Source organism: Neophocaena asiaeorientalis, unplaced genomic scaffold, assembly GCF_003031525.2.
Source record: "Neophocaena asiaeorientalis asiaeorientalis breed wild unplaced genomic scaffold, Neophocaena_asiaeorientalis_V1.1 scaffold331, whole genome shotgun sequence".
Taxonomy (NCBI): domain Eukaryota; kingdom Metazoa; phylum Chordata; class Mammalia; order Artiodactyla; family Phocoenidae; genus Neophocaena; species Neophocaena asiaeorientalis.
The window spans coordinates 138,266-157,138 of NW_020172138.1; the positions used below are offsets into that span (position 1 = coordinate 138,266).

At 37.0% G+C, this 18,873-nt stretch overlaps 1 protein-coding gene and 1 non-coding gene across 2 annotated transcripts in view; both read left to right on the forward strand.

The window, feature by feature from the left end:
* Positions 1-18,873, forward strand: part of ITFG1 (integrin alpha FG-GAP repeat containing 1) — a 168,961-nt gene that overhangs the window by 118,111 nt on the left and 31,977 nt on the right. The window lies entirely within an intron of this gene.
* Positions 2,968-3,070, forward strand: LOC112404274 (U6 spliceosomal RNA). Its single transcript, XR_003004060.1, has one exon. It is a non-coding gene; the product is annotated as a U6 spliceosomal RNA (small nuclear RNA).

The following is an 18,873-nucleotide window of genomic DNA, read 5'->3' on the forward strand; positions in this document are numbered from 1 at the left end:
TTCATTGCAGTGCGCAGGCTTCTCATTATGGTGGCTTCTGTTGTTGTGGAGCACGGGCTCTAGGCACGCAGGCTTCAGTAGTTCTGGCACATGGGCTCAGTAGTTGTGGCTCACGGGCTGTAGAGCACAGGCTCAGTAGTTGTGGCTCACAGGCTTAGTTGCTCTGCAGCATGTGGGATCTTCCTGCACCAGCGCTTGAACCCGTGTCCCCTGCATTGGCTGGTGGATTCTTAACCACCACACCACCAGTGAAGTCCCTTCTTCTTTTCCTTTTGGTAGTCCCACAACACATATGTTAAACCTTTGTGTATGTAACCTTTGTGTAATTGTTCATGGATATTCTTTTCCAAATTTTCATTAGTTTTTCTCTTTGCAATTCAGTTTTCGAGGTTTCTATTGATATATCTTCAAGTTTACTGATCCTTTCATCTTCTGTGTCCAGTCTACTGATGAGCACATCAAAGGCATTCTTCATTTTTATTGCGGTATTTTTTATTTCTACCATTTCCTTTTGATTCGTTCTTAGAGTTTCCATCTCTCTGCCTACATTAACAATCTTTTCTTGCATGTTCTCTACTTTTTTCCATTAGAGCCTTTATCATATTAAATATTAAATTTCTGGTCTGATAATTACAACATCCCTGCTGTATCTGAGTCTGGTTCTGATGCTTGCTTTGTCTATTCAAACTTTGTTTTCTGCATTTTAGCATGGCTTAACATTTTTTTATTGAGAGCCAGACATGATGTATTGGGTGAAAGGAACTGTGGTAGATAAGCCTTCACTATGAGGTTTTATGTTTATCTGCTAGGAGTTAGACTGTGTTATTGTTTGCAGTAGCTATGCTGTCAAGAGGCAAAATTTTCCTCTGGTGTCTTTCTTTTGTCTCTTCTGTTGTCTTTGTGTCACCCTACAGACATCCTTTTAAATGGGTCTGAGGTTTGCAGTTCTTTTAACTGTAATCTCATTATTAGACAGGAGCCCGGTTGATGTGGTGGTGAGGTAGAAGACTATGGTAGGAGAAGCATCCTATCATCCTGTGTCTCAGTTTTTTAGTGAGCCTGTGTGGGCTGTGACTTGAACAAGTGCTTCTCAGCTTGCCCTCCTCTATAGGTTAAACAGGGAGGCTAGAGGGGGCTGAAGTTAGGTATTTCCTTTCCCTCAAGTTGATTAGTTTTTGGTAAATCCCAAGTTACTTAATCTCTAGTAAAATAGGTTTCCTTAAGGGCAAGCTGTTGTGAAGGAGAACAGAGAGCTCTGGGCATATTTTTAACTGGTTACTTTCCTCTCTGTGCTAGAAGCATGAGGGTTTTTTCCCCCAATCTTCCTCTTGAGAATTTGATGGAACTCCTGGAGGTAAAACTTGCAAAAGTGTGGCTCCCCTAAGACTGCCTCGCTTTCTCCCCCAGAGTTTTGAACTCTCAAACTAGTTCACACTGATTCTCCAGTAATGTCACAATCACAGTTTAAGTGTTCCTGCCAGTACTGGCTCTAGTTTCAGTCTTCTGGTTCTGGGCTTCTGCTCCCAGTAAGCTGTGATTCTCTGTATCCACCTCTCCAGTTTTCAGGGTAGCAGTTTGCTCTATGACCTTAGTTCTCTGATGGGTCAAAGCAGAGTTGATTTTCAGTTTCTTCAGCTTTTTTTGTTGTGAGTACAGCAGTGATGACTTCCAAACTCTACGTGTCAGGCCAGAAAGAAGCTCTCCTTGCATTTTTATCAGTATTGCTTTATTTTGTTTGTTAATTTCTTACAGCTTTATTGCAGTATAATTGACATGCGATAAACTGCACGTATCTAATATATTCGATTTGATGTTATGACATATATAGTGTATATGTATGTATACACTATACCTTCTTAATGGAGATATGTAGATGATAGATAATGAATGTCAAAATAATGAATATATCATATCCAAAAGTTTTTTTGTGCCCCTTGGCTATCCCTCCTTCCCACCTTCCTTGACCTTCCTTCCCTATCCCACTCTTCCTCAGGCACCACTGATAGGTTCTCTGTCAGTGTAGCTTTATTTTAAAAGTTGTTTTTGTTTTCTTACTTCATGACTTTTGCAAGATATTTTCCTCTGTGACATTTATTGCCCTTTACCGTGAATTCGTTTTTGGAAAATTTTTAAATACATATAAAAATATACACTAGTATAATAAAACTCCTTGTGCCCATACTACCATCCAGCTTTTAACACTATCCTCATATACCCAGTCTTATTTCACCTATGCCCCCACCTACTGCTTATCCCCCTTGCGGCCCCTCTTAGATTATTTTAAGGCAAATTAATCATATCTTATATTCTGTAAATACCTCACTGTGAGATAAGGACTTTACATATGATGCTAGAAATTCTTATTCTTCATAAGAACTATTTTATGTTCTTCCCAATTTTCCCTTACAGCCAATCCCAACTTCCAGTTCTTAGAAATTCACCTTGCCTCCTACCTCAAAGAGAAAATAAGAATGTAAAATGGGAATTTCTTCAACTACCTGCAGTAACTTTGGGGAAATTATTTAACCCTTGTTAAGTCTCTTTCTCCACATCAATATAATGGGGAAAGTCATAGTACCCACGTAGATTAGTTTCCTGTTGCTGCTAGCAAAGTAACCATAAAATTAGTGGCTTAAAACAACACAAATTTATTCTTACACATTTGAGGTCAGAACACTGAATGTGCTTCATGAGCTAAAATTGAGGTGTCTGCAGGGCTCCATTCCTTCTGGAGGCTTTGGGGAGAATCCATTCCCTTGCCTTTCATGTCTTAAAGCCACCTACATTCCTTGGCTCATGGCCCCTTCCTCCATCTCCAAACCCAACAGTGCAGCATCTTCCAATCACTGACCCTAACCCATCTCGCCTTCCTCATTCACTTATAAGGACGCTTGTGATTACATTGAGCCCACACACCCTGATAATCCAAGATAATCTCCCCATCTCAAGATCCTTAATCATGGATGCTTGCTTCAGCAGCACATATACTAAAATTGGAAGGATACAGAGAAGATTAGCATGGCCCCTGTGCAAGGATGACATGTAAATTCATGAAGTGTTCCATATTTTTAAGAGAAAAAAAGATCCTTAATCACATCTGCAAAGTCCATTTGCAACATAAGGAAATACATTTAGCAGGTTCTGGGAATTAGGATGTGAACCTCTTTAGGGCATGATTTTTCTGCTTACCACACTCCCACCTAAGTTTTTTATTAAGATTAGAGAAATTAATGTAGGTAAATCACAGTGGAGGCCTAATACACAATAAATATTCAAAAAATGTATCTGCTGTTATTTGTCAATGTTAATGTTTCTTCCCTGCCTCTATAACATCCTTTTATTAGTAAGGATAGTGAGTTCCAAATATTTGAGAAATGTTGGTGTTCTGTCTGCCTTCAGAATAGGACTAGAGGTCTACTTGACTTCTTGATTTTTTCTTATCTTATTTTCTTATCTAATACGTATTAAATCTTTTTTAATACATATCACAGAATTTATGAAATCTGAATATGGAGGATATCAATATTTTCAGTGAAAGCTACCATAAACATCTGTGAATCAGAAGAATATATTCCTATTTCCTATTTTTTTCTTTAAATACTCAGCTAATTTTTTGAATTTTTTATCCTCAGCATAAGGCATATTTTGGCCTTCCTCTGTGTTAGTAGAGATTATAGCTTCTTTCCCTGTCACTTGTTTCTTTTTACCAAAGCCTGGTGCCTTTTCCCACTTTATAAATTATGAGTTTACAAGCAAGCAGATGAGTACTTTTCCATTTGAACAGCAGAAGAGTTTAGAAGTAGTCCTTTAATACTCTATATACAAAAAGAGTCTGTGCACATTCCTTTTAAATACCTCCATGAGGGCAGAGATAGTATCAGTTTTGCTTGCCAGTGTATTATAGAACCTAGCACAGGACCTTGTGCTTAACAGTTTGTCAGTTGCCTTCTGTAGCACTAAAATGTAATCCGTTCATCCACACCCATCTCTTTTCCTTTTTCCCTTGACTAAAAATTAATGCACCAATTATGCCGTGGGTCCTGCATACCTCTCAGGGACCTCATTCCATTGCTTATTCTATCTGGCCTGTGTATTCAATTCCACTTCCCTGTCAGTGCCTTCTCTTCAACATTTAAGAATGCACAAATCTCTCCTATATATAAATGCATATACAAGTACCTTCCAAAGCCCCACATCCCCTCTGGCCACTGCCTAATCCCTGTTTGCTCTTCCAGCCAAACTTCTTGAGTTGTGTACAGTAGGATCTCTCCAGTTTACTTCCATATCCTTAACCCGCTGTTGTAATCAAGCCTTTGGCGTCACGCCACTGGAAACTGCCCTTGATTCTGCTGACCAATTTTAGGAACACTCCCTTTCCTTGGCTTCCTTTATGCTCTCCTTTCCTTGATCCCCTTTTACTTCTCTGGCCATTCTCCCAGGTTCCTTTATGGATTTTCCTCTGGCCATCCTTTAAATGTTGCTGTGTCTCAGGGTTCCATCCTAAGTTCTCTTCTCACTCTATGTGTACTCTTGAAGTATTTCAGTCTCTCCCCTTTTTTTTTTTTCTATTTGTAATACTGATTACTCCCAAATCTATTTACCAGCTGTCTCTCCTAAGCTTCAAACCTTTATATCTGAGTGTCTTACAGGGACCTCTAAAACTGAAATCTAGCGTGTCCCCACAAAAACCCACTCCTCTTCTCATGTTCCCTATCTTAGTTACCTTTTCCTTTCCCTCACCCCTCAAATCTACTAGATTATTATTCTCTCCCTTTAACTGTCCCTTCTCTCTATCCTGTTACTTGAGTTGAGCTATCATCATTTTTGGCCTGACTGGAGTCATCTGAGCCATCCTTCAAAAAGCAACCAGAGGGCTTCCCTGGTGGCGCAGTGGTTGAGAGTCCGCCTGCCGATGCAGAGGACGCCGGTTCGTGCCCCGGTCCGGGAAGATCCCACATGCCGCGGATAGGCTGGGCCCGTGAGCCATGGCCGCTGAGCCTGCGCGTCCTGAGCCTGTGCTCCGCAACGGGAGAGGCCGCAGCAGTGAGAGGCCCGTGTACCACAAAAAAAAAAAGCAACCAATGTGATCTAAAATACAAACCTTCAGTGGCTGCCCTTTGCCCTTGAGAAATGGTTCTAATTTAGTTTATTGAGTTAGAGCCTCTTTTTATCTCTTCAGCCTTCTCCCTCGCTGTTCCTCCTCACACCCTCTCCCAGCTCTCTCAGCCACACTGCACTCTACTTGTTCTGTGTGCTGTCTCAATTGCATATTATTCCTCTACCCTGAAGCCTCTTCTCATCTTCTCCAGTCTTCCCTGTGATCTTCAGGTGAGCTCTTAGACGATATTTCCTGTGAGAATCATTCCCTGGCTACCCTTTGACATAGGACTAAACACATGTTCTATTGTTTCTTAGCACTCTGTGCTTAGTTAGTCTTACTACTTACCACTTCTGTTTTGTAGTTGGTGATTTATCTTTATTAAGTCCTTGAGGAGGAGAGGCTGTGCTTGTTTATTATTATTTTGTCCTTACTCCCTGACGTAGTGCCTTACACATAATATAATAAATATTTGATGTATTAACAAATGAGCTTTCCCTAAAATTGGGGTTTTTTTAAAAATGGTCCTTCATTGATAAATTTACCATACCATCTCTTACCAAAATCACATATTCTCTGTTAAGTGTGAACACTTGCAAAATAAATTACAACTTAGTCACAAGAGAAATGCACTCTGCAAAGCCCTGATATAAAGGGAAAACATCCCTTATTTATGTTCCCAGAGATATGTCTTTTTACAGACCTTTACAAAGGAAAATTATCTTACAGTTTTAACAGGAAAATAACCAAAATTAAAGAAAATAATATATTGAATTTAACGTCTTGAAGAAATGAATAAGAAACAATATAAAAATTTCAACATTGAACTAAACTGAGCAATGCAACTAACACTAATGAAGATAAGGAAAAATATCAGTGGGTGTTCATGAAAAACATGATTACCTTTGAGAAAAATAAAGTCCACACTATAAGTCAGCTATTTTTCTAATATTTTAGAATCATACATTTATATTGCTTAATTAAACCTGACACTGATTTTATATATAATATGTATAATGTCATGTAAGACATATTAACATAATATGTCTTATGAGTTCTTACAGTTTTGTTTTACCTTCCAGAGCCAGTGATATAGAATATATTTGGTGTTCATTGTAGGAGCCCAAGTCCTTAAAACAAATCCTTAGATAATCAGGTACTTGAGACAGACATAGAAACCACCAAGATTTCTCCAGGCTACTGAAAAAGATGCTTTCTGAATAAAATAGAGGAATTCCAGCCCTAATTTTTTTAAGAACATTTTACCTTTATTTTTTAATTGTAGCCAGCAGTAAAAGAAAATAAAGGCTCCCCGCCAGCCCTACCCCCACCCCCCGCTTCCCCTTTCTTATCTTCCCTTTTCCCAATATGTGGAAGTTACTACTGTATCCAGGTTGTAGAATATTGTTTCTGAAAAATTTAGGAACTTAATTTCAGGTTGACTATTGTATATTTATTACACATTGTTTGTGTGCTAAGCCCTGCCTTAGGCTGTGAAGATAGGATATTTAAAATACATGTCAACCCTAATTTTATAATGTCAACATGCATATAGAAGACAGTTAGTTTTTAAAAAGCTATGTAATACAACACCTAAACTTCATTACATCAGTATGACACATCCTAGAATAAGAAAAAAGGAACCAAACAGTTCTTTTTTACTTATAGTATGGAAAAGTTGAGAAATCAGTAATGTTTTTTAATTTAACTTCCTGAATTCTTTCAAATATCAGACGTGACATTTTAAAGGAAAGGTAGGATAATCTGGGGGAGATTTGTACTAAGATTTTCACAAAGAAAGTGAACTTGCTAGATGATGGGGTACAGTGCTCAGCATTCCATAGGAATAGCTTATTCTTAATCCTTTCTTACCAAAATTTATTAAGTCAATGTACTAAATATTTTCCATGAAAATATGTTTCTGCTTTTTTAAAAACAATTTTGAGAAAACAGTTCATTTTATAGAAACCCTGGTATGCATTCTTTTCATTAAGCAAGAACTCTTTGCACTTAGACAACAAAGATTATCATACCATTTGCCATAGGTTGCATCCTCAAAAGTGTGTCTGGAAAATTCTCATGAAACTAAGGATGTGCAAAAGCAGCACCAGGTCCATTCCTAGGCACCATGACTCATAGCCTGCTCCCACCATTTACAAACCTTTATCTGTTCAACTCAGGAACTTATATGTCTCACTGTATAATGGAAGAAACTGTCTCATGGAATTTTGAAGAACTCCATAATTATTCACTCAATACAGGAAGTTAAAAGTGATTGCTTATTTTGTATATCATTAAAAGTATGACCGTGTATATTAAGTACCTTTTCCTTACCCCATGTATAGAAAAACATTTATAAACCTTAAAACATAGGATTGGCATGTAACCTCCTGTTAGAGTGATGTCTATACCAGGCAAACTACTTCTTAGAAGTTTGTAATTTCTGCGTTATTACTTCTCCTATTGGATGGAACAGGGTGAGAAATTCCATCCAGTGGACCAAATCCAGCTTGCTGCCTGTTTTTGTGAATAAAATGTTAGTGGAACATAACCACACTCATTTATTTATATACTGTCTATGGCTGCTTTCATGCTACAACATCAGAGTTAAGTAGTTGCATCACAAGACCTTATGGCTCTCAAAGCCTATAATATTTACTATCTGGTTTTTTAAAGAAAAAGTTTGCCAACTCCTGGGCTAGAATAACAACTACAATAGAAAGCAAGTTACTCTCATCTTTCTCTGATTTGCTGTGTGTTCTGACGAGTACACCTAAACTTTTTTAAGCCAGCATCCTAATTATCCATCTAATCAGATATTTTCCTTTTCTGAGATGTTCCCTCCAAATCATTTTTAAACTATCTTTTGTGACACTGCATAAAATACAGGAATCTTTTATTTTAAATACTCTGTTGTTGAAGGTAAGACTGTTCCTCTCCATGGTTATTCTCTCTCTCTGAATTTGTCACGTGCAAATTAAAATTTGCTTCTACATTTTAATAAAGGTTACTTAATGCTAAAATATCTATATTTTCTGCTGTATTCCATGTGCCTCTTTGCTTGTCAAGGCAATTCTGCTCCCACACACATTCCAGCAAGATTCTGCACTTGACTATACCTAGCTAATAGATAGCCTAAAGTTTGCCTTTAAGAGGAAAAGGTCGTGCTGTTTTATTTTATAGTTATGCATGAAAAATGAGTATGCTGATGTCATAATAGTATGGGTCATGAGGAAACAGCTACACAATAAGTACTTTAAGATCATACCTTTTACAGCTAAATAAATTAAAATAAATGTAAACATTGCAGATTATATCACACAATTCAGAAAGCTTCTTAATGATCCCAATATAAATCTTTCTCTAACTGGCTTTCAGTTCTGTGAAATTTCAATTCTGTGAGCCCTCATTTAATTTCTTTGCCTTTGTACTGGTTGAGAAAGGAGCACTGCTACTAGAGAAACAATTTTCTGCACCACTAAAAGCAGCTGAAAAGAATGAGAAGTGTTTCAAACATTGTTTTTTATGCACTCAACTATATTAATGGTTTTATTGTCTTGTATTCAGTCAAAATCCAATCAGTATACAAAAGTGTAGGTTACACTTAATGCTCTCATAAACTGCCAATTTTTATAAAGTATACAAAGTGTAGTCCCAATAGATCAATGGCTCTTAAAGAGGGGCCCCCAAACCACCAGCATCAGTGCATCTCCTGGGAACTTGTAAGAAATGCACACTCCTAGGCCTCACCAAGACCTACCAAATAGGAACACCTTGGGATGCAGCCAGTGAATCTATAATTTAATAATCCCTCCAGGAGATTCTGATATATGCTAAAGTCTGAAAACCACAGCACTGGACTTTTAGAAAAGGGATTACTGTAAGCTAACAACCTTGTCTTCTTACACAGCAATTATATATACTCAGAAGTGGAATTTCATCCAAACGTACATTCTTGCAAATAAATTATTCCTGTAGTTTTAGAATCCTACAGTACACTAAAGAAAATGAATGTTAACTTGATAAATGTTTCTGGTTTTGATCAAGATAATTTTATTCACTCGTAGTTCAACATAATTGAAAATGAGATATCACTACCAAAAAAGACGTTAATTTATTTGGCCAAAGTAAAAAGATAATAGTGCATACATATTGAGCACTTACTGTGTGCCAGGCACTGATCTAATTATTTTACACATATTTACTCAATCTTTACTTCAATCCGATGAGATAGGTACTATGATTATCCCTAATTTAAGTTGAGGGAACTGAAAGTTAAATAATTTGCCCAAGGTTATACAGAAAATAAGTGGAAGAGGAAAAATTTGAACCCAGATTCTCTGACTCTAAAAACTACATTCTTAGTTTCAAAATTTGGAAAGCTAATACCTAAAATATTCTCATGACATGAAATATTTGGAATAACTCACAGGCCTTTAAATTTTTGTTTTAATCACCTCAAGCTGCCTTTACAAAATACAGTCGGAATTTATTTTCTCACAGTTCTGGAAGCTGGAAGTCCAAGATCACGAGATCAGGGTGCTAGTATGGTCAGGTTCTGTTGAAGTCCCTCTTCCTGGCTTGCTTCTTCTCACTGTGTGCTCACATGGCCTGTCCTAGCTTTGTGCGCAGGGGGAGACAGAGAGAGAGAGCAAGTTCTCTGGTGTCTCTTCTTATCAGGACACTAGTGCCATCATGAGGACCCTGCCCTCATGACTCTAACCCTAACTACCTTCCACATATCATCACATTAGGGATTGGAGCTTCAACGTATTAATTTTGGGGAGGCACAAACATTCAATCTATAAGAATTCAGAGAAGTAAGAAAGAAGTTACGTGAAATTTTCACAGATGTGTTGTCATTATTGCTGATTGATATTCCCATAGTTTGCATTCCCAGCCTATTAGCTTTTCAGGTTTTCATAAAGGAATTCAAGGTATGTGTATAAATACTTAAACTAGAGGAATTAATTGTTTCAGAAATCCCTAATCCTTTTAAATTGAAAATTCCTTAATGATACAATCACTTCCCAAATAATAAATTTATAAAAATTGAAATTCTTTGGACCACCACTAATATAACCTAGGTATGTAAAAGGTATTAAAAGATACAGCAATACTCCTAGCATCTCTACTGTATTAGAAGAGACACAAAGGAAAAGTTATCCAAGTTTTTGCACTTGCTGAAGGTATAACCCTACTTACTACATTTTGTACTAAACATTCATATGGAGGTAAATGGCACTATTTAAGGGGAAAAAAAAAAATCCTGAAACATGTTTAATGCTATGACATAAGGGTTAAGAAACCAAAACACACAGGCACATGTATCAGTCATGTCATTTCCATTGGGAAAGGCAGAGTACTCATTATGTACATGATACAGAGTAGCAATTCTCAAACTTCTTGTTCTGAAGACTCCAAATAGTTTTTCTTAAGCGAGTTTTGTTTATCAGTATTAATTACTCTATTTGAAATAAAAACTGAAACAACTTTAAATGTTTTTATTAAATCATTTTAAAACAATAGACGTATTACATGTTGACCTAAACTAAAGTTATTTTTATGGAAAAATAACTATTTTCCAAAATACAAAATGAGTGAAGAGTAACATTCCTTTGTATTTTTTTCAAATCTCCTTAGTACCTGTCATTAAAAAAAAAAAAGATTCTCATATCTCCTTTTGCATTGTTTATTATTGTTTTGGTTGAAATATTAAAAAAAAAATTTAACCTTACACAACTGTATAGTAGAAAAAGAGAATGTTTCATATCCTGTTCAGATAACTGATAGTATACCAAAACTCAACAGTGGCAGTTACTTAAAGGTTAGTTGTAATGTGGAATTTGAAACTATATCAGTGAACATTTCCAACTCTGTCACATTACCCATTGGTTATTTAGAAGCCTGTTGTTTAATTTCCACACGTTTGTGAATTTCTCAAATTTCTTTCTGTTGTTGGTTTCTAATTTAATTCCATTGTCATCAGAAAACATACTTTGTACAATTTCAGTACTTTTACATTTATTAGGACTTGTTTTATGGTCTCGTATATGGTTCCCCTTAGAGAATGTTTCATGTGTGCTTGAGAAGATGTATTCTACTAAAGTTGGGCACAGTGTTCTATACATGTCTAGTAGATCTAGTTGATTTCTAGTGCTGTTCAAGTCTTCTTTTTCCTTGTTGATTTTGTGCTTCATTGGTCTATCCATTAATGACGCTGCTGTATTATTAATAATTATAATAGTATCCGACAACCATTATTGTTGAATTACCTGTTTCACCCATCAATTCCTTATGTATTTCGGGCCTGTGTTATTAGGTGTATTTATGTTTATAATTGTTATGTGTTCTTGATAGATTGATGAAACTGTCCTTTTTTATCTCTACTAACATTTTTATCTTAAAGTCTGTTTGTGTCTATTATTAGTATGGCTACTCCAGCTCTCATTTGGTTACTATTTCCATGGTATATCTTTTCCATGCTCTTACTTTCAACCTATTTGTTGTTTTTGAATTTAAAGTGTGTCTTTTATAGACAGCATACACTTGGATCATGTTCTTCTATCTATTCTGCTAATCTCTGCCTTTTGGTAGCACTATTTAATCCATTTACATTTAATATAATTACTAATTAGGTAGATTTATCTCTGCCATTTTGCTATTTTGTTCCTTATATGTCTTATGTCTTTTTTCTTCCTCCGTTCCACCATTATTGCTCTCTTTTGTGTTATATATTTTCTAGAATTTGATTTTAATTCCCTTGTTTTTTGTACTCTATATTTGAAGTTATTTTTTTAGTGTTTCCTCTCAGAATTATAGTTTCCATCGTAACTTAGAAAACAATATACTTCATATTAATACCAACTTAGTTTCAATAGCATAAACAGACTTTGCTCCAATATGCCTCAGTTTACTCCCCCCCCTTTGTGCTTGTATTTGCATACATGTTACATCTTCATGCATTGTGAGCCCAACAACATGGTTTTTTCATTATTACTTTATGCAGTAGTGTTTTAAATTAGATAGGAGAAAAGAGCTGCAAACAAACATACATTTATAGCATCTAGTAAATTTACCTATAGTTACCTTTACTGGTACTTTTTATTTATTTCTGTGGATTTGAGTTCCTGTCTACTTTCAGTTCAGCCAGAAGAACTCCCTTAGTATTTCCTGTTAGTTAGGTGTGTTAATGATAAACTTTCTCAGTTTTTTTCTCACAATGTGTTAATTTTCGCTTCATTCTTCAAGGATAATTTTGCTACCTTTTAGATTTCTTGGTTGACTATCTTTTCCTTTCAACACTTTAAATATTCATCTTACTGTCTTCTGGACTCCTGGGTTTCTGATGAGAAATCAGCTTTAATCTTATTCAGGATCCCTTGTACATAACAAGTTGCTTATCTCTTGTTGCATTTAAAATTCTCTCTTTGGCTTTCAACAGTTTGACTATAATGTACCTTGGTGTGGATCTCTTCAAGTTTATCCTACTTGGTGTTCATTGAGCTTTTAGATGTGCAGTTTCATGTATTTAATTAAATTTGGGCAGTTTCAGACATTTTCACATCACATATTCTTTCTGCCTCTCCTCCCCTCCTTTCCTCTGGGACTCCTATTATTGTTGATATTCTTGATGGTGCCCCACAGGTCTCTGAGGCTCTGTTCATTTTCTTTATGTTTCTCATTTTACTTTCTGTTTCTCACACTGGATAATCTGAATTGACATATCTTCAATTTTATTGATTCCTTCTTTTGCTAATTTAAATCTACTATTGAGCCTCTCTAGTGAATTTTTTTATTTCAGTTATTGTACACTAGAATTAGTGTGGGATTCTTTGTGTGTATGACATATCTCTTTATTGATACTCTATTTTGGTGAGATATTGTTCTCATAATTTCCTTAAATTCTTTACATGATTTCCTTTACTTTCTTTGAACATGGTTATAATAGCTGATTTAAAGTCTCTACCTAGTAAGTCAAACACCTATGCTTCCTTGGGGGAAATTTCTATTGACAGCTTTTTTTTTCTCTTTGTATGAAACATACTTTCCTGTTTGTGTGTGTCATAATTTTTTGTTGTTGAAAACTGGACATTATAAATAATGTGTTCACCCTGAAAATCCCCCCCTTAAGTTTGTTGTTATTGCTGCTGTTTGTCCAGTGAGTTTCCTGGATTATTACTATGAAGTCTTTATTCTTTATTGTATATAACCATGAAATCCTTATTCAGTAAGTTTTAATTGTCAGCTGTGAGTGGACACAGTTTTTCTTAAATAAAAGATTGAGAGATTAGGTCCTTCTCAGTTCTTTTGTCTGAAAACAGGTTACACATATGTGTGCACTTCTAGAATCCCAGGAATATGTCAGAGGTTTTCAAAGTCCCCTTTGAACATCTCATTCACATTCCAGGAATATGTCAGAGCTTTTCAAAGTCCCCTTTGAACATCTCATTCACATTTTTCCTTTTAAGATTTGGTCAACCGCTTATTAGCCCAAATTGATATCACTGTCTCAGGCAGCATCAATAAAAACAATTGCTAATGACTGTTTTTAATAAACTTCCAGTTTGATAGAGCTGTTCACACTGAGCAAGCTCTCAGTCTGGCCAAATAAAGACAAATATTGAGAATGTAGCTTTTCAGGGAACTGCCAGACAAGTCAAATAGTGATAATTCTCTGAGGATGGAACATTAGGGAGATCCGCCCCTCCCTTTGCTGCTAAGCTGTTCATTTTCAAAGCTCCCTTAGTAGCAAAGCTATTGGTCTTCAGGACTACTTCAGAGCTGGGGAGGGGTTATGGGAATAGGGCAGATTAAAAAACAATAAACACTGTTTTACTGAGATTCAGTCGTTTTTCTTAGATACTCCTTGAGTCTTGCAAAAAAAAATTTAACAATTTTTGACAGTGTTTTTATTTCTTTTATGTAGTCTTTTTTTGGTCCTTACTAGATCTAGAAGTGATTCTCCCCTACTCTATTACTTCAAAATCCATTGGTCTATCTTGTACTTTAAATGATCTTTCATGTATGCATGGTTTCGTAACATCATGCATTGGCCATTTAGAAAATATTGGTTTACTGAGGTATGCATATCTTCCCAATTTTAACACGTTTCATCACATACTATTTTAAAATCACATTTGTTAATATCACTGCTGATCCCATAAGTAAAGTTTTTAGGTTTTAATATGTCAGGCTCATGGTGGTGGATACAAGGCTTCCAAAACTCAAATTTCATTTATAAGCTCAAATTTTATCAGTAGCAACAAATACTATCAATTATCATCCCAAAAGTGACGTTCAATTTGTCATTTTCAAGAGAATGTTGGCTAATACCCAAGTCTGAATAACCATAGTTTAGTGCCACTGCTAATTACCAACCCTTTTACCAATGGGATTTTTGGACTCCAGGGGTCTTTGCACCCCATTTTGAGAACCACTTTGTAGAGGAATCAAGTCTGGATTTTTGGACCTTGTCTTTTAATATCAGAGTGACTGGTGCATGGTGAGAAGTTAATTTCAGCTTTAGGACTCATAACAGACACTTGCTTACCTGATGTTTTTAATTGACTATAGGACAAAAGAGAAAAGCCTATATAAATCTGTAAAATAAGATACTATGAATAGGAGTATGAAATTTTCCAAATGTCAATTAGAAAAAAATATTCAAGAATATAATTGGGATGGTTCATAAAAAACAATACTTATAGCCCAAGATACCAATCTTCCAGTACATAGACTAGACTATGGGTAATAAAATAAATTTGAGGTTATAACACTGTGATAAATATAGCCTCATAAGTATTATCTCCAAGCCTCATTGCAATGAGACAGATTTAAAGTGTTAAAAGGCATACCCTATTACAAAGAAACAAACCTAGGAGAGATGAAATAATTTATGTTAAGAAGTGTATACCACATTAGTAGTGTTTGTTGCTAAGCATGTGAAGCAACTTACAGCTGGTGGGAGTATAAACTGGTAATACCACCTCAGTAAGAAAAAGAATAGGCACTACCTGGTACAGTTGAAGATACATATATCATATGACTTTACAGTTCTGCCTCTGGGTCCATAACCCCTGATAAATGTTTGCACTTGTACATCAGGTGACATACATAAGAATGCGGTGTTTATCATGGCAAAAAAATAAATGGGAACAAGCGTTGATCAACAAAAGAATGAAAAATATTTATGCTATAATCATACAGTGAAATACTTTACAGCCATGAAAGTGAACTACAGCTACTCATCCTTAATCATGGATGAGTCTCAAATTAATGTATTTTTTAAACAGTCACAGAAGGACACATATAGTATTATTCCATTTACATAAAAACTTAAAATAGGCATAACCAAATATATTTTAACATTTATGTATATGATAAAACTTATAAAGAAAAAAGGAATAATTGCATGAAGAAGATAGTTGAATAGAAGTTAACTGTGATTTGCTTTAAAACTGCATATATATGCAGGAATCAAGATAGCAGAGTAGAACTTGGAGCTCACCTGTCCCCACAAACACATCAAAATTACATCTACCTGTGGAACAATTCCCACAGGAAACTAACTGGAAAGTAGCAGAAGAACTCCTAGAAAACCAAAGCTGCAAGAAAGATCTCCGTGGAACCGGGTAGGATGGGGAAAAAAAGGCATTAGGTTGGGACCTTCACCCCTGGGAGGGATCTGTAAGGAAGAGAAGGTCCACACAGACCAACCCTTGCCCTGAGGAGCAAGCTAGTTGAGCCACAATCTCAGCATTCCAGTCCTGGGGTCCTGCATGGAGAAGACAAACCCCCTTGCCTGCTGGGAAGTCTGCTGAGATGGACAAAAGGGCTGGAGAAGCCTAGACTCTACTCACAAGGAGTGCACATGTGCTGGCTTGCCAACTATCAGGGCAGAGAGAGCTTTGCACTGGTGGCTGCCACCTTGCTGCCCTTTCCAACTGAAAGGGGCAAACACCCCAGCCCCACTCACTCCACACCACAGCTTGGCGTGATATCTGAGAAAAGATTCAGTCTAGCTATGCAGAGACAGACTGGGGCACAGAAATATTAAAAATCATAGAAGAATACTATGAACAGTTATATGCCAACAAGTTGAACAACCTTCCAAAAAATGGACAAGTTTCCAGAAACATACAGCCTGCCAAAATGAGTCAAGAAGAAACAGATAATTTGAACAGACCAATCACTGGAAGTGGAATAGATTCTGTAATTAAAAGAAAAAACTCCCAGCAAACAAAAGTCCAGGACCAGACAGCTTCACTGGGGAATTCTATCAAGTATACAAAGAACTTACACCTATCCTCCTCAAACTATTCCAAAAATTGAAGAGAAAGGAACACTCTGAAATTCATTCTGTGAGGTCACCATCACCCTGATTCCTAAACCAAAGACATTACAAAAAAGAAAATTACAGGCCAATATCTTTAATGAATATATATGCAAAAATCGTCAACAAAATATTAGCAAACCAAATCCAACAATACAGAAAAAGGATCATACACCATTATCAAGTTTGATTCATTCCAGGGTCACAAGGATGATTCAACATACACAAATCAATCAGTGTGGTCCACCACATTAATAAAAGGAAAGACAGAAACCACATATATGATCATCTCAATAGAGGCAGAAAAAGCATCTGACAAAATTGAAAATCCATTCATGATAAAAACTCTCACCAAAGTGGGAGGGAATGTATTTCAACATAGTAAAAGCCATCTATCACAAACCCAGAGCCAGCATAATACTCAGTGGTGAAAAGTTAAAAGCCTTCCCACTAAATTCAGGAACAAAACATGGATGCCCACTCTCACCACTTCTATTCAACATAGTATTAGAAGTCCAAGCCATAGCAATCAGACAGGAAAAAGAAATAAAAGCTATCCACATTGGAAGGGAAGAGGTAAAACTGTGACTATTTGAGAGGACATTATACTCTATGTAGAGAACCCTAGTGTCTCCACAGAAAAACTGTTAGAACAAATGAATGAATTCAGCAAGTTAGCAGGATACAGGATTAATATATAGAGATCTGTTGCATTTCTTTATACTAATAATGAAATATCAGAAAGAGAAAGTTTTAAAAAAATCCCATTTAAAATTACATCAAGGGCTTCCCTGGTGTCGCAGTGGTTGGGAGTCCGCCTGCCGGTGCAGGGGACGTGGGTTCGTGCCCCGGTCCAGGAGGATCCCACATGCCTCAAAGCGGCTGGGCCCGTGAGCCATGGCCATTGAGCCTGCGCGTCCAGAGCCTGTGCTCCGCAGCGGGAGAGGCCACAGCAGGGAGAGGCCCACGTACGGCAAAAAAATAAATAAAATAAAATTACCTCAAAAAAATAAAATATTTAGGAATAAACTTAACCAAGGTGGTGAAAAGCCTATATGCTGAAAACTATAGAACACTGATAAAGAAACTGAAGATGATTCAAACAAATGGATAGATATCCCATGCTCTTGGATTGGAAGAATTAATATTGTTAAGACAGCCATACTGTCCAAAGCAATCTGCAGATTTAATGTGATCCCTATCAAAATACCCATGACATTTTTCACAGAACTAGGACAAATAATCCTAAAATTTATATGGAAGCTCAAAAGACCCAGAATTGCCAAAGCAATCCTGAGAAAGGACAATAAATCTGGAGGTATAACTCCCCAGACTTCAGACCATACTACAAAGCTAAAATAATCAAAACAACCTGGTATTGGCACAAAAACAGACACACAGATTAATGGAATGGAATAGAGAGTCCAGAAATGAACCCACCCACCTATGGTCAGTTAATCTACTACAGAGGAGGCAAGAATATACAATGGAAGCTGGAGGGACCAAAAGCTAATACAATAGCCTTTGCCTCCCTCCTCAGCTTCTAAACTTATCAGACGCAGGTGAAGAGAGGAAGAAAGAAAACCAGAATATTCCTGGACTGCAAGAACCTGACCAATCACTGACAGCCGCAAGCCTGCTGCCTCCACTGCATCCTGTCTGCATGTGATGGGTGTGCTCCTGATTTAACGCCTCTCTCTCCCCTCCCCCCCTTTTCTTCTTCCTCTTCCCCTTTCTCCTCCTCCTCCTCCTCCCACGCCCCCTCCGCCTTCCTCCTTTTCCTCTTCTTCACCTCTCTCTCTCTCATTCTACAGTGTGCTGTGAGTTTGTGCTAATAAATTTGAGAATGTTCAGGTTCTGTCATCTCAGAGTGACAACCGGACAGAGGAGGAATCACAGAGAGGTTTCATATCAATTAAGACCTGTGTTGAGTATCTCTAAAGAACAGTCCAAAGTGAGCAGTTCTTAAAGACTCTTTCCTGGGGACAACAATGGGTTACGGTCCATCCTGTCTCAAGAACTCCTGATTAATAAATGAATCCAGGCTCCCACCCCACCCCAGAAACTGGGTGGGCTTTTTTTTTGCTTCCTGAAGCTCCCACCAGTCCATTGGCTTCAGGGAGTGCGTGTGCTGTGGGAGTCCTCCATCCCATCTGAAGCAAGGAAAGTAACGGCCCAACACAAATTCTTCCAACAGGACTCTTTACTGAACATACACACTACCCCAGGAAGAAGTACCAGCATGGAAAACTACTTTACTCTAAGTCACAGAAGCCAAAGGAGCTAAAATTTAGCATCGCACAGTTTTCTGTGAGATGTATATGCAGGATCAGCAAGCATGGGAAATTCAAACCAACCCCTGCAGGGATTGCCTTGGGCTACAATCCAGTTGCTTTGGATTCTATAAGAAAAATCCCTTTGAGAGAGCGTCCCATTCAAA